General features: G+C 36.3%; 1 protein-coding gene across 3 annotated transcripts in view; it reads left to right on the forward strand.

The window, feature by feature from the left end:
* Positions 1-14,563, forward strand: part of LOC150082217 (uncharacterized) — a 79,357-nt gene that overhangs the window by 9,692 nt on the left and 55,102 nt on the right. The window lies entirely within an intron of this gene.

Consider the following 14,563-nt stretch of genomic DNA (forward strand, 5'->3'; position numbering starts at 1 on the left):
GGCTGTACTAATATTATTGACACTATATACTGATTCTAGTGCTTCTGGAAGTATTAATGATAGGCAGTTCTCTTGGAATTGCTAATTGTTCCTCTATCGCATTCTGAATAATTTCTTCAGTTGCTGCAAGTCTGTGACCTTTCGAGGAGGTTTTAACACATTTGCTGCTACCTACAGTCTGCTGTTTTGTAAACTGAGTTCAACAGTCTTGGGCTTGAGCCTCTTCTAGATTGGGGAAGGCAGAGACTTTTTGGCTTTCTTCTCATTGCGGCTGAATTAGTTGGTCTCTGGAGAAGGTCTGACAGAAATGTTTTTCTCCAGCAGTGAATTCTTGAAGTTAGGTGATTGTTCATCTAGATGGATGAAACCCTTCTTACACATGTATGTGTGAAGCAGACAATAAATGCTAAGCTTGGGGGGGATTACAGGGGGGGTGCTTTACAAGAAATTCTTGCATGGAAAGTGTCAATTAAGCAGGGGAATTGTCATGATATAAACACCAATTCACCGAAGTCCACTTTTTCTGTCCATTTCCTGTGAATGGCTTCTCACAATTGTTGCACTGCACAGTCAAACACACCGTGCAGGACATTAATAATAAATAGTGCCCTGTGAAACAAAAATACAATAATTGTGAACTTTACATTTGTTCAAGATTGCCTTGCTTTTTTGGGCATTTGAGAAGATAGAATTTTCCATTGAGAGTACCGGGTTTTTCGTTTCTGTCCATTTGGGTTATAACCATAAATTTGTAATTCATCAGTAATAAAGGAAGAAACAAAATGTGGGTCAGCAGCATATTGAAGATCCTGACATAAGAGAACTCTACTCGCCATGATCATCAATAAGGATGCAAGGCAAAATTTTGGCTGAACTCATAGCATTCCCAAATCTTGTATTAAATTGATTGACATATTTCATGTGAAATACCAATTTTGTTAGCTGTTTCATGGATAGTTTTAAATGTCGATCACTCCTAATCAGATCACAAGCAATCAAATCATTGGTTTTTGAAGTTGGACTGCCAAAGCGAGACTTGTCGTTGATGGACAAGCAGTTGTCTTTAAACTTTGTGAACCAATGATGGCACTTTGTTGAATGGTTTTCCATTCTTTGGATGGAAAACCATCCATTTGGATGGCACTTTGTCGTTTTCCATTGCACTTTCCCTAATTTGATGCAAATTTGCTGTTCAGTAGAATCGCTCATTTTAAAATACAGTGAAACACTTTTTATTCAATGAATGCTGATTCAGACTGACTGCAGATAAGTAGGTCATTTGTATGTTACTATGTCTAGATGAGTCACTGAACATGTTACAACTTTTTGTGGCACTGCAGTTTTAAGATGCAAAGCCAGTACCCAAACTTTTTAATCACACCTTTGTATTTTGATAAAACATAAGTACAAAGTTAACATTAGAAAACTGAAAAATTCGTGAATTTTTTGTGATGGAGTGCAAAGCATGCCATCGTTGGAAAGACATGATTACAATGTTTGGAACAATGTGAAAAATTAAGATAAATATATGTATATATAAAGGCACTTTTATACCACATGGATTAGTAAAAACAAATTGGTTTTTATTGATACTGTATTGCCATCTGGTGATGTTTCTGGAATCTCATATCATAAAATCCTAACAGGCTACTACTTCTAAATGTTTTCTTTGAACATTTAGCAATAAAAACCTATTTTGTTTTATGCAATCCACATGGTATTAATGTGTTTTATTCCTTGCAATGAATTTTTGTAGCAGTAGGCACTGGCGCAAATTTTTTTTTTGTGGAATTTAGAATTTTTTTAAAAAATTAAAATTGTATAAAGTATAAATGTTTTAAAATATTAATATGTTCTCTTATTTTGACATTATTGCCCAGAAATAGAATAAAATTGACAAACACCAAATCAGAATAAAAAATAATAATAAAATGTGAAAAAAATTTTAAACAAAACCCCATCATTACTTTTTTGATGCAACGGTATTCTTTGCATCTCTTTATGTATAACTGCCGACCGGGCTAGCTAGGTAGGTAAAGTGCCTGCCTGGCAACCCAAAGGTCGCGGATTCGATTCCCGCCTCGGGCTGGATATCGCGATGGTGCCGAACCAACTGGTTGGTTAGATATCCCGGCCACGATACATGAAGGAAGCAAGAAAATAAACTGGTTCCTTCGTGTATTGATCACATCATACAAAATAATAATGTATAACTTAATTTATAACTTTAGATCAAATCATCAACACAGTCTTTGATTTCAGCTTTTGTGTGACAAAATCAGACTATCAACAAATGTGGTTTTTCTCGCATTTTGAAAGCTATTTTCATTGTAAGCTATATCTACAGTTATTTGATAGCATGGATAAGAGGTGGCAGCAAGTACTAGTAAAATTTCAAGACAATTCTTATTATGTTAATATAACCGACAAATGTGAAAAGTATTGTTTTTAATCTAAGTGCATACAGTCACTTAGATCCTATAATGCCTGCATATGTTTGAAAAATCAGCAAAATTGTTAATTTTTTTTTTATGTCACCTTTATTTTCAGTATTTTCTGAATACGAGTGTAAAAAATTATTTTTTTAAATTAAAAACGTATTTTAATATAATTTTTGTAATTAAAACTCCCTTTAGACCTTTCAGCAAGCGAAGTGCAAATTTAAAAACTGCATACTTTGAATGCCTGTAATGGGATCCCATCCTGTCAGGGAGCATCCACTGCACAAAATGTGAAACATGCATATCAACAGGGCACCTCCATAGCCAGGTGAGCAGGAGCAGCAGTGCATAGCACACGCTTCTTGATTATACCGGGGTTCGAGCCCATGACCACCAAATACGGAGGATGCAGAAAGATCAGGGAATAACCACCGCATATCCCTGGAGCAATATGGCCTTAGTTGCTAATGCTCCTAAAAACCAAATAACAGCATGTCAACAGTTTGATTCTGGATGAAAGCTTCAATGTCACAAAGCTAAAGTGTTACTGATTGGAGCAGCATGCGCAGTAAAACCAGCTTGCTATCAATAAATGTGGCAGATGCCAATCAATATGGAAATCGTTGGTAATTTCCAATCAAAGAAAATGTCTTCAGAAACAGCTGTTAGCAGTTTTATCCATGTGGACAGAGTAGATGAAGAACATGAATTGCTGAAATATTGTCTGGTGTCTCATCAACTCTGCTTGCCTGACTTGGGGCTAAAGGAACACATATGTGAAGTAGCCTTAAAACAGATCTATATAACTGTCCAGAAAGGCCACACATGAAAAGAATAATCTGTGTGGTCCCTGAAAAAGGATAAATAATAATGTTAAATTGAAATTTTAAGTTTTTTGGCAAAGAAATTTTTGAATAAATATTACTAATATTATTATACAACATGTTAACCCTTTTGCAAGTGGATTTCTAGACAGTATGCATGTGACCTGGAGCGAATTTTTTTGAGGAATTTGGAAATTTGTAAAAATTGAAAACTATGCACATAAATGATTTTAAATATATTTTATTTCTTATTTTGACTTATAGTCCAAAATTAGAGCAGGATTATTGTTAAAAATAGAATCAATTTCATTAAAAAATTTAATTAAGAAATATAAAAAAGTAGTAATTTTTTATTCTTTGAAGTAATATCCCACACACACACACACACACTTTGATTCAGTTACATCAAATCCTGGATCTGAATTCCAAACGAAGAATTTCTTAAATATTAGCTTGTGTGATCCCGTGTTGTTTTAAGTCTTTTGTTGAAAGGTTACACCCTCAAATGCTGATTTTCAAAAATATTTTAAATATAAAAATGGGTACTATTAATATAGAAGTTCAAGTGAATCTGTACATAATAGACATTTGTTGAATGTATACCTATATACTCTTGAAAGGATTAAAGCCAGATCCATATATTTAATTTATATTACCCTGTGTTTCTAATATGTTTCTTTTTCTTGGATATTCATTGCTTTCACTGTCCACCGTTTTTCCTCAAAGACGGTGGACAGTGAAAAGATTAAGAAAAGTAAGCTCAATCTTTAACTAGCTTTTTGTTAACTAATGTTTCTGTTCCTTATATTTCTATATCTTCACTTTCTTTTACTTTTTTTGCTCACTGCTCTCTTTTTCCTCTTTCTATTTTACTGCAGATCACTGGTGATAAGTCATGATAAACCACATTCTATATTATTTTCTGTATTCTGTGTTTTTTTTTTTTTTTTTTTTTTTTATATATAATGCATATGTACAAATGCATTCTGCACAATTCAGTTCTCTCTCTCTCTCTCTCTCTCTCTCTCTCTCACACACACACACACACACAATGTCAGCCCACCTTCTACCTTAATTACCCATTGTATCCTCATCGGTAGACTGTGAACCATTTTTGGATAAAACAGAATCCAGTATTTTGTTCCATCCCTCCAACATAGCTATCAATTCTGCTGCTGATTGCAGGTGTGTTGGCCTGGCCAAAAACCAGCACTGCAGTTCATCCCAGAGAGGTCTTCAGCAGGATTAAGGTCAGAGATCTGGGCAGGCCTTGTAAGCTTTTGCATGCCTATGTCTTTAAAGCAAATTACCACAGCCCATGCAGTATAATATGGTGCATGCAACAATTGCAGTGGTCTGCCCCGAAGGCTTCATTGTAGGTCTTTAGTTTTTTTAGTTGATCAAAAGTGATGTTATGTAGTAAACAGATCTGTGTAAATAGGATTTCAATGATATTTGATGGTTAAATCATTAATTTCTAAATTATTTAAAATACAGACTTGCTCAATAAGTGGCTTTTAACTTTAGCAAGATAAAGGAACTCAAACGAAAGTCTACTCAAATGAAATTTTTTATTTGAGCCAGCTAATTTGTTTGATATAATATGTGCAACTTCAGCAATTGAAATACTTGTGCATGTGTGATGCTTAATTTTCATGCACTTAACAGTTGTATAAGCTTCAAAATGGAAGAGAATAGCATTTTTGTTTATGTTTGTATTTTTTCCCCTTCTCTTTCGAGCAGAATTAAAAGTTTAATTGAAAGTAAGTGTGAAAGATACATTTTAATATTTTATATATACAGTATTAGTTTGAGATATCAGTGCAAATTTAGTATTTTCCCCAGTAAAGTGCTTGTCCTTGTGGTGTTGATTTTCCAGAGGTTTTTTTTTTTTTTTTTTAATAAAGAGGTTGCTGTTTCTAATGAACCTTTTTGATCTTATTATTCATTATAATGTCAGAATTAAAAATTTTATGTTTTCCATTTTAAACTGCTGCCTTTTTTTTGTCCCCCAAAAAACCTAATTGGTATATGAAATTCTTCAGTACCTGCTGTTGGATTTAAATTTGGCATACCAGCTAGAGGGTTAATAAGTATTGAAATCCATTTGTTGATTGTTACATTAAAAGCCAATCATATGGGAAATTTTTCTGTTGAAAGAAAAAGTAAATTGTGGTCTCCTTTTGTATTCAGTATTATATGGAGAATAGGGATGATATTACCCCATTTCTCACCAGTTAAGGTTTTATGAAATGATTGATCTGTTTGTCAGTCAGCAATACCCTGAACTATTACTAGTTTATGATGATGAAATTATGCTCATTAGTATCAGGGGTGCCACCGTAGCCAGGTGGGAAGGAGCAACAGTGCGTAGCATACGCTTCTTGATTAAACTGGGGTTCGAGCCCGTCACCACCAAATTACGGAGGATGCGGGAAAGTCAAGGAATGACCACTGCGTATTCCTGGAGCAATATGGCCTTAGTTGCTAATGCTCCTAAAAACCAAATAACAAGTAACAGTTAGTATCAGGTAGTTGCAAACACACTAAAAAAATGATACTGTATTATCCGATAGCATATTAGTTATCCTTGTTTACTGTCCTCTGTGCCGACCGGGCTAGCCGAGTGGGTAAAGTACCTGCCCGGCAACCCAAAGGTCGCGGGTTCGATTCCCGCCTCGGGCTTGGATCAAAGTACTGCAAAAACCTTTGGAGGTGCAATATGGCCACAGAAGCCGATGCGCCAACAACTACCAAATCAAAAAAAAAAAAAAAAAACTGTCCTCTGTAGCAGCTTATTTGGCATGGTATGATCAAACCCATACCTCTCTAGATGAGTCATGGAGAGACCTGGGTTTGATCCTTCTTTATCACTGGAGGAATTTCTAAAGCTTTTTTCAACGAGGCTGTAGTTAACCAATCCCAGGTGGAGGGAGTAGGGTCCTACAAGTTATTCTGGTTGTTTTAGCCTGCAAAATATACAAATTGGCACTTAAAAAAAAAAAGAAAAAAAGTGCATTGATATGTCACTGTTTAAAATGTGTAGCTATATACTACTTCCATGCCAAGAAAGATTTATTAAAACAAACTATAAATTTAAAAAGTGTCCATGCTGTGATATTGCAGTGTTAATAGCAGGATATGTGTTTGGCCTCAAAGAGCTACATGTTGAAGTTTGTGTAAGGAAACACTTTTCTTAAGCTAGTGTATCTTGAGCTGCACTACAAAACTTTTCTTCAATTTGATGCCATGAAAGTTGCAAAGAGATTCTGAAAAAAAAAAAAAATTTTTTTTTTTTCTTAAATTGTTACTATTAGTGCTTTTTTTTTTTTTTTTTTTAATATATATTTCCACTGACTCATGTGCACATGAACAGTACTCAGTTTATATATCTCTCATCCCTTTGCTTACTTATTTTTAATGATTACTTGAATTTTTTTTTTTTTTTTAATATATATATATATATATATATATATGAAGAGCAGAGGCACATATTGTATATTTCAGCATATGTTGCCCAAATGAAGCATTGACAAATTATCCAGAATTGGGCCAGTAAGAATTGTGTGCACTGAGTACAAAATTATCTTAAACTTTGATTAAAGACACATGCTTAGAATTAGCAAAACATATTATGATATGAAAGATATGATATTTGTAATTTATATCATATATATTTTTAAACAAATATACATTGTTACTCACTTTTTAAAACTAAGGAATTTGTTTATTTTCTTCATCAGACAATAACATCTCATAAACTTTGTTGGGAGTTATGTTTTTGTATTTACTTTGAGTTCTCAAAAAGTAAATACAAAAACAACTCTTTTGGCACAGGGGTTGCGTTTTGATGAGACTGGTTAAAGAAGTAATGCAGAATCATCATGACGAGAATGCAGTTAAATGGAAATTAAGCATGGACTTGTACTTGTGTAACAAGACTAATTACTATGATGCAATAACAAAGAAACTGTATGCAAAAAATAATTTTGACATAATTTACTTAGATTTCAGTAAAGCTTTTGATACAATTTCACATGAAAGACTGCTATACTAAACAGAGCATCTATGGTCATTGAAAACATTTAGAAGCAAGTTACTGCTATTGATAAAGGAATGGTTGTGTCAGAAGCAGAGGTTGGTTATAAATGGAACTGCTTTTCTTGGACTAAAGTACCCCAGGGTTCAGTGCTGTGTCCCTTAATGCTTTTGTTATTTATTAACAATGTTGATGAAGGCATATATATTGACTTTAATATGTGAGTTTGCTGATAGATGGTTGGTAGGATGGTTAACAACAGGTGTCAGAGTCCACTAGCACATTAGGGAGATATGCTGATAAGGCAATTGAGGTTGAACGTTGATAAATGCCAAGTACTGTATATTTGCATGTGTAACTCTAATCCGAGAATATTATATTAGTTGGTGGTAACACTCAAGTGATGCAGAACAAAAAAAAAAAAAAAAAAAAAACCCTACAGTTAATTGTACAGTCCAACACAAATTTCTCTGACCAATGCAGTCAGGTTACTAGTACAGCACATGTGGTTTTGTCAATTATATTAGCAGTATATATTTGTCAATTATTACTGAAGAAAGCAAGCTTATATAGCATCAGCCAAACGTGGGGGGGGGAATCTTCTCATTTCACCCATCCACTCGCTCCAAATGTTTTTCTAGTTCTGCCTTGAATTTATTTAAGCTATCAACTTCTACGACAGATGGAAGTTTGTTCCAGCAATCAGTCGCACACTGGCTAAAGGCAAACTTTCGCACATCTATCCTACAACTGTCCTCAGTTTGAATTTATGCCCTCTCAGGTGATTATTCTGAGCAAGAGGAAGAATCCCATCAGCATTGAGCATGCTCAAACCATTCAAGGCTTTATACACCTCAATCAGATCACCTTATAGGTGTCTAGTCTCCAGACACTGTAATTTGCAAAACTTAAGCCTTTCTTCGTAAAACCCTTTGTTCCATTCGCTAATCTTGTTGCCCTTCTCTATACTTGTTCCAGCAGCTCTACATCCTTCCTAAAATGCGGTCTCCAGACCTGTATACAGTACTCAAGGTGTGGCCTGACCATTGCCTTATACAAGGAGATAATCACCTCCTTTTCCCTGCTGCTTCTTGATTAGACAGGGGTTCGAGCCCGTCACCACCAAATACGGAGGATGTGGAAAGGTCAGGGAATGACCACCGCATATCCTGGAGCAATATGGCCTTAGTTGCTAATTCTCCTAAAAACCAAATAACAAATAACAATCCTTTTCCCTGCTAGCAAAATTCCTGTATATCATTGACAAAACCCCATGACCTGCTCTTGCAGACCATCTGTACTGCTCAGAAAACTTCATATCTGACTGCACAATTACCCCCAGGTCCTTTTCATTCTTACCACTGTCAGTTTAGTACCACACAGTTGATACATTACTCTGGGGTTACTGCTTCCCATATGCAGTACTTTACATTTGTCAATGTTAAACTTCAGTTGCCACCTCTTAGCCCATCTGCTCAACTTTTCAAGATCCTGTTGCGTTGCAGTAGCATACTGTCATTAGTTTCATTAACAACCCTGTCAACCTTCGTATCGTCTGCAAACTTGGACACTAAGCCTGATATATCATCATCATCAATATCATTAATAAATACAGTAAACAATGGACCCAACACTGAACCCTGAGGGACTCCACTAATAACATTAATCCACGAAGAGCAATGTCCATTGATTACCACTGTCTTCTCCCACTCAACCATCCCTTTATCCATAGCAGCAATTTGTCTCGAATGCCAGATTGCTCCAATTTGTGCAGCAGTCCTCCGTGTGCAACAATATCAAAAGCCTTTCTAAGATCTAAATATATGATATCAGAGTTATTCCATCCAGTTCCATCGTGATCACATTGTAGTATCCAATCAAATTGGTCAGACAAGTAAAAAAAAAAAAAAAGTAAAGTGCAACCATTATCAACCCACTGCAGGATGGAAGCCTCCTCAACAATTCATGCTGAGGGAAATGGACCATAATCTGCCACGCTGGTCCAGTGCGGATTGGCAGATGGACTGTATTCAGCAGTCGGGGGCTTGAACCCCGGTCTATTCAAAGAGCGTGTGCTACTGCACCCCCGCTCCTGACCACTCAGCTACGGCAAACGTCAAGACTTCCCCTTAACAAAACCATGCTGTCTCCGAGCTATAACTGAAGTCTTGTCTAGATGATCCTGCAGTGCTTCTTTAACCAGTGCCTCCATTAATTTCCCTGGAACAGAAGTTAAACTAACAGGTCTGTAATTACCTGTGTCGCCCTTTGATCCTCCTTTGTGAAGTGGGGTCACATTTGCACAGTTGCAGGGTGGTAATTATCGCATTGTATAGGGCAGTTGTAGGCTACACCTTGAGTATATTGCACATTGGGTTGATAGAGTGGCTGCATAGAAGAGCAACAAGATTAGTCAGGGACACAAAAAAGTTGCTCCTACCAAGAAAGACTTCAGTTCTGCAAACTACAGCACCTAAATGCCTGTGTGGGAACCAGATTGAAGTGTTTTTTTTTGTTTCTAGATCTAAAAATTAATTGTAACGTGAATTTGAAACATTTTTTGTTTCAGGCAAGGTTATGTAATTAACCTGAAATTCCTTTTGTAATTTAAATTACTTTAGTTCCAGTGAACTATAATTTTTTCTTATAAATTTGGATGCAAGTGTACTTAATTATTTTAGGTAATGCTGTCACACAATACTTAATTTTTAGGTTTCTTATTGAATTGGAAACAATTATTCATTTGGATTTATATGATTTATCCTATTGTTCATTATTTAGAATTCTTTGAGCTGTATCTGCTGTTTTACTTTGTTCTTCTGTCATCATGTCCCCACTTCAGGTGCTGGATGGCAAGCATTAACAGTGACTGTGTGATTTAAAAAGCATTTCTCAATGTTACAGTTTTTTAGTCTAAAAAAAGTTTTTCTTCATTTTCCATTAATAAAAATTGGCATTGTCTTACAAGTTGTAAAAGCAAATCTAGAAAGGAATTTTCTTGCAGCTTGTAAGAAAAGCTGCTTTTTCTTTCTTTTTTTCTTTTTTTTTTTTTTTTGTTGTTGTTACTAACATGCTAACTTTTATACTGCATGGTCACTCCATTGGGGCCCCAGGTGCCAAGTGATTTATTAGTGACTAAATGATTCCCAGCGATTTATAGAGATTTAGAAAAAAATTTCCAGTTTCTTTAATTTTCATCGTTAACTTACTTTCATTTTTTGCGAAACAGCTCTTTGTCTTACAATCAGTAAGTGAAGACACAGGAAGGGAACTCACCTTTCTTATTTTTTCTCTTAATCTCACTTTTACTAACCTAACACAGTAGCCGCTTGGTCACTAAGTGGCACTGCTCTTGCCTCCACGTGGCGGGGCTGGTAACCTGGGAGAGGAAAGTAACACTCCCAGGGCCAAAAGAGCAAACATGAGTAGTAAAATAACTACTGATACTACAGGGCTTTAAGAGAAAGCCCTACCAAGTAGAGATACAGAAAAGACGAAGACAGATATGGACCCACCAAAAATACCGACATACATTGTTATACATGCGACAGGAGATCAGACATTAGGACGTATGTCTCCCTTTGTAATTCAGAAAACGTTAAGAGGGTCTAGTAGGATCTCCCAAGTCTGTTCGACGCCTGAAATCTGGGGACATACTAGTAGAAACAGAAAGTCCTAATCACTCCCAGAAGTTGCTAGCAACGACAATCTTTGGAGGATTACCAGTAATTGTAACACCACACAACATGCTGAATTCTTCCAGAGGAGTGATCTCCGAGTGGGACCTCTTAAATGTGTCAGAAGAAGAGCTCACAGAAGAACTAAGAAGCCAAGGGGTAACAGCAGTGAAGAGAATTAATATCCGAAGGGATGGAAATATAATTCCAACAAGAACTCTAATCATAACCTCTCATACTCCGACACCTCCAGCAACAGTCAAAGCAGGATATTTGAACTGCCAAGTAAGACAGTACATGCCAAATCCATTGCAATGTTACAAATGTCAGAAATTTGGACATTCACAAATGGCATGCAGAAACTCGGATACCTGTGCAAAATGTGGTTCTAAAGAACACGAGACTACAGATTGCTCTGCCAACACCTTAAAATGTACAAACTATAAAGGGGAACACCCAGCCTACTCAAAAACGTGCGAAAAATGGAAACAAGAGAAACTAATTCAGAAATACAAAACAGAACACAACGTACCAAGAAGCACGAAGAATAATACAGCCATGGCCTACAAACAAGCCATCATATGCACAAGCAGTGAGCCAATACAAATCAGTAGAAGTCCAAACTGAAATTTCCATGCTGCCAAAAGAATCACTTAATGGAATGAAGGCACAAAAACAGGAGAAAATAGTGAATACTCCAATTTCTATTCACACAGAACAAATACCAACAAATCAGCACCACAACAAAGACCGAGGTAAACCTACAAACACCAAAGCAACTGAACAGATGGACATCGGAAAAATAAACACATCTGAAGAACCAGTACTAGAAATTTTTACAGAAGAAGATATGGACAGGCCTCAATACCCTAAAAAAGATAAGACAAAATATAAGAATGTTCCATTTCGGAAGCAACCCGAAAGCCCTAGAAAAACCCAATAATGGATCAGTTCATCCAGTGGAACTGTAGAGGACTACGAACCAATTACGACGATGTCCAGTATCTAATTACACACAATACGCCAATATGCTTCTGTCTTCAAGAGACATACCTTAGACAACAAGAAACCCTTTCAGTAAAAAATTATATAATGTATAGGAAAGACAGAATAAGAGATGGGCCAACACATGGAGGAGTAGCCATCTTGGTTCATAACCACATCCCAACCGAACACATTCCTTTAAACAGCAACCTTGAAGCGATAGCTGTAAGAATAACACTAAGATTTAAGGTAACCATCTGTTCAGTGTACCTTCTACCAGGACCAGATATAACTTTTGAAGAAATAGACCAACTAATCTCTGAACTCCAATCACCTTTCTGTATAATGGGAGATATGAATGGGCACAGTCATCTGTGGGGAAACACTGACATCAACAGACGAGGACGAATAATAGATCACCATAATCTTTCTCTAGTCGTACAACCTCAGCAATAGACCTAACCATATGCACACCTTCACTCCTACCAGAATTAAAGTGGCAAGTAATAGAAAACCCATACAGCAGTGACCACTACCCAGTAATCACCACACTGATCGGAAACCCTCCCTGCCATCCCAGCAGACCACCCCACTGGAAAACAGAAAAGGGCTACTGGAAAAAATTTAGAGAACTCGCAATATTTAATCCACAAAGCATTCAAGAAAAATCAGTCAATGAAGCTGTGAAACACGTCACAGATACCTTAATACAGGCAGCTGTGCAAACCATACCCAGAACTTCAACTCGTTTTCCGCTACATCCAAAATCGTGGTAGAATGAAGACTGCATGACAAAAAAAAGACAACAAAACAAAGCATGGAATAAGTTCCGGAGATGTCCTACAACGGATAATCTCCTAAAATATAAATAAGCACGAGCGCTAGCCAGGTATACCAGGAAACAAGCCAAAAAAAATTCCTGGATTCAGTTTACTTCCTCAGTAAATAGAACAACAAATACACAGACAATATGGAATAAAATAAGAAAATGAATGGGAAATACAAAAACCAACCATCCTTAGTATTACACTGGAATGGAGAAAGCATTACTGAACCTTCAGAGACAGCTAATATACTAGGAGAAACATTTGCCAAAGTATCATCAAAACAATCATATCGTGAAGAATTTTTCATCTATAAAGAGAAAACTGAAAAAAAAAACAGAATTAATTTTAACACCAAACATATTGAATCCTATAACCAACCAATTACATTGCATGAATTACGTGAAGCATTATCAAAAACAAAACCAAGTGCAGTTGGACCGGACAATATACATTATGATATGCTTAAACATCTGAAGCAAAAAGAAATAGAAAACCTTCTTAAACTATACAATCGCATTTTTCAAGAAGAGCAATATCCCGAAGCATGGCATCATGCAATAGTATTAGCTTTCCAAAAACCCAATAAAGATCAGAACAACCTAAACAACTATCGACCAATAGCGCTCACTAGCTGCTTGAGCAAAGTTTTGGAGAAAATAAACAACAAACGATTAATCTGGTTTTTAGAAACAACCAACTGGTTCAACAGTATGCAATGCGGGTTTAGAGGTAATAGATCCACCTTAGATCACCTCGTAAGAATAGAAACAGACATAAGAGATACATTTATAAGTTCAAAACATATGGTTACCATATTTTTTGATATAGAAAAGGCATATGACACAGCATGGAGATACGGTATACCACAAGACATCCACGATACAGGCCTCAGAGGACATTTACCGCTCTTCATCCAAAACTTTATGAAAAATAGAACATTTCAGGTCAGAGTACAGAACACCATGTCAAAAACATATAAACAAGAAGAAGTTCCCCAGGGGTCTGTCCTCAGTGCTATACTATTCGTCATAAAAATAAATGGCATCACAAAACAACTGCCATCCACGGTGTCGCATGCACTATATGTAGATGACTTCAGTATATCGTATCAAGCACAGAATATGGGAACAATAGAAAGGCAACTACAATGCGCAATTAACAGAATCAGTAGTTGGCCCCAGAAAAACGGATTTAGAATTTCACAACAAAAAACAGTCTGCGTACATTTCTGTAGGAAAAGAAACTTACATCTCGACCCTGAACTAACAATAGAAGGTCACAAAATACCCGTCAAACAAAGCGTAAAATTTCTTGGACTCACTTTAGACAACAAGTTAACCTTCGTAGAGCATATAAAGCAATTACGAATAAAATGCATGAGACGACTTAACATCCTTAAAGTCTTAACATCAGTATCTTGGGGAACAGACTGTTATACCCTGCTCAATCTGTACAAAACACTAGTAAGATCAAAAATAGATTACGGAGCACCTGTTTATGCTTCCCCCAAAAAGAGCGCCCTCAAATGGTTAGATCCAATTCACCATAGTGCAATATGAATAGCAAGAGGAGCGTTCCACACATCACCTTCATACAGTCTTTATACAGAAGCTAATGAACTACGATTGTTCCTCAGGAGACAACAGCTGGCCCTACTCTATGCATACAAGATAAGATCCACAAGAAACCATCCGACTTGAACATCATTATTCTCACCAAAATGGGAAAACATATATAGGAATCGCAAAAGTGCAAACAAGCCTCTAGGAAT

The sequence above is a fragment of the Mastigoproctus giganteus genome, chromosome 8 (assembly GCF_048544385.1).
Source record: "Mastigoproctus giganteus isolate SK-2022 chromosome 8, ASM4854438v1, whole genome shotgun sequence".
NCBI classification, from domain to species: Eukaryota; Metazoa; Arthropoda; class Arachnida; order Uropygi; family Thelyphonidae; genus Mastigoproctus; species Mastigoproctus giganteus.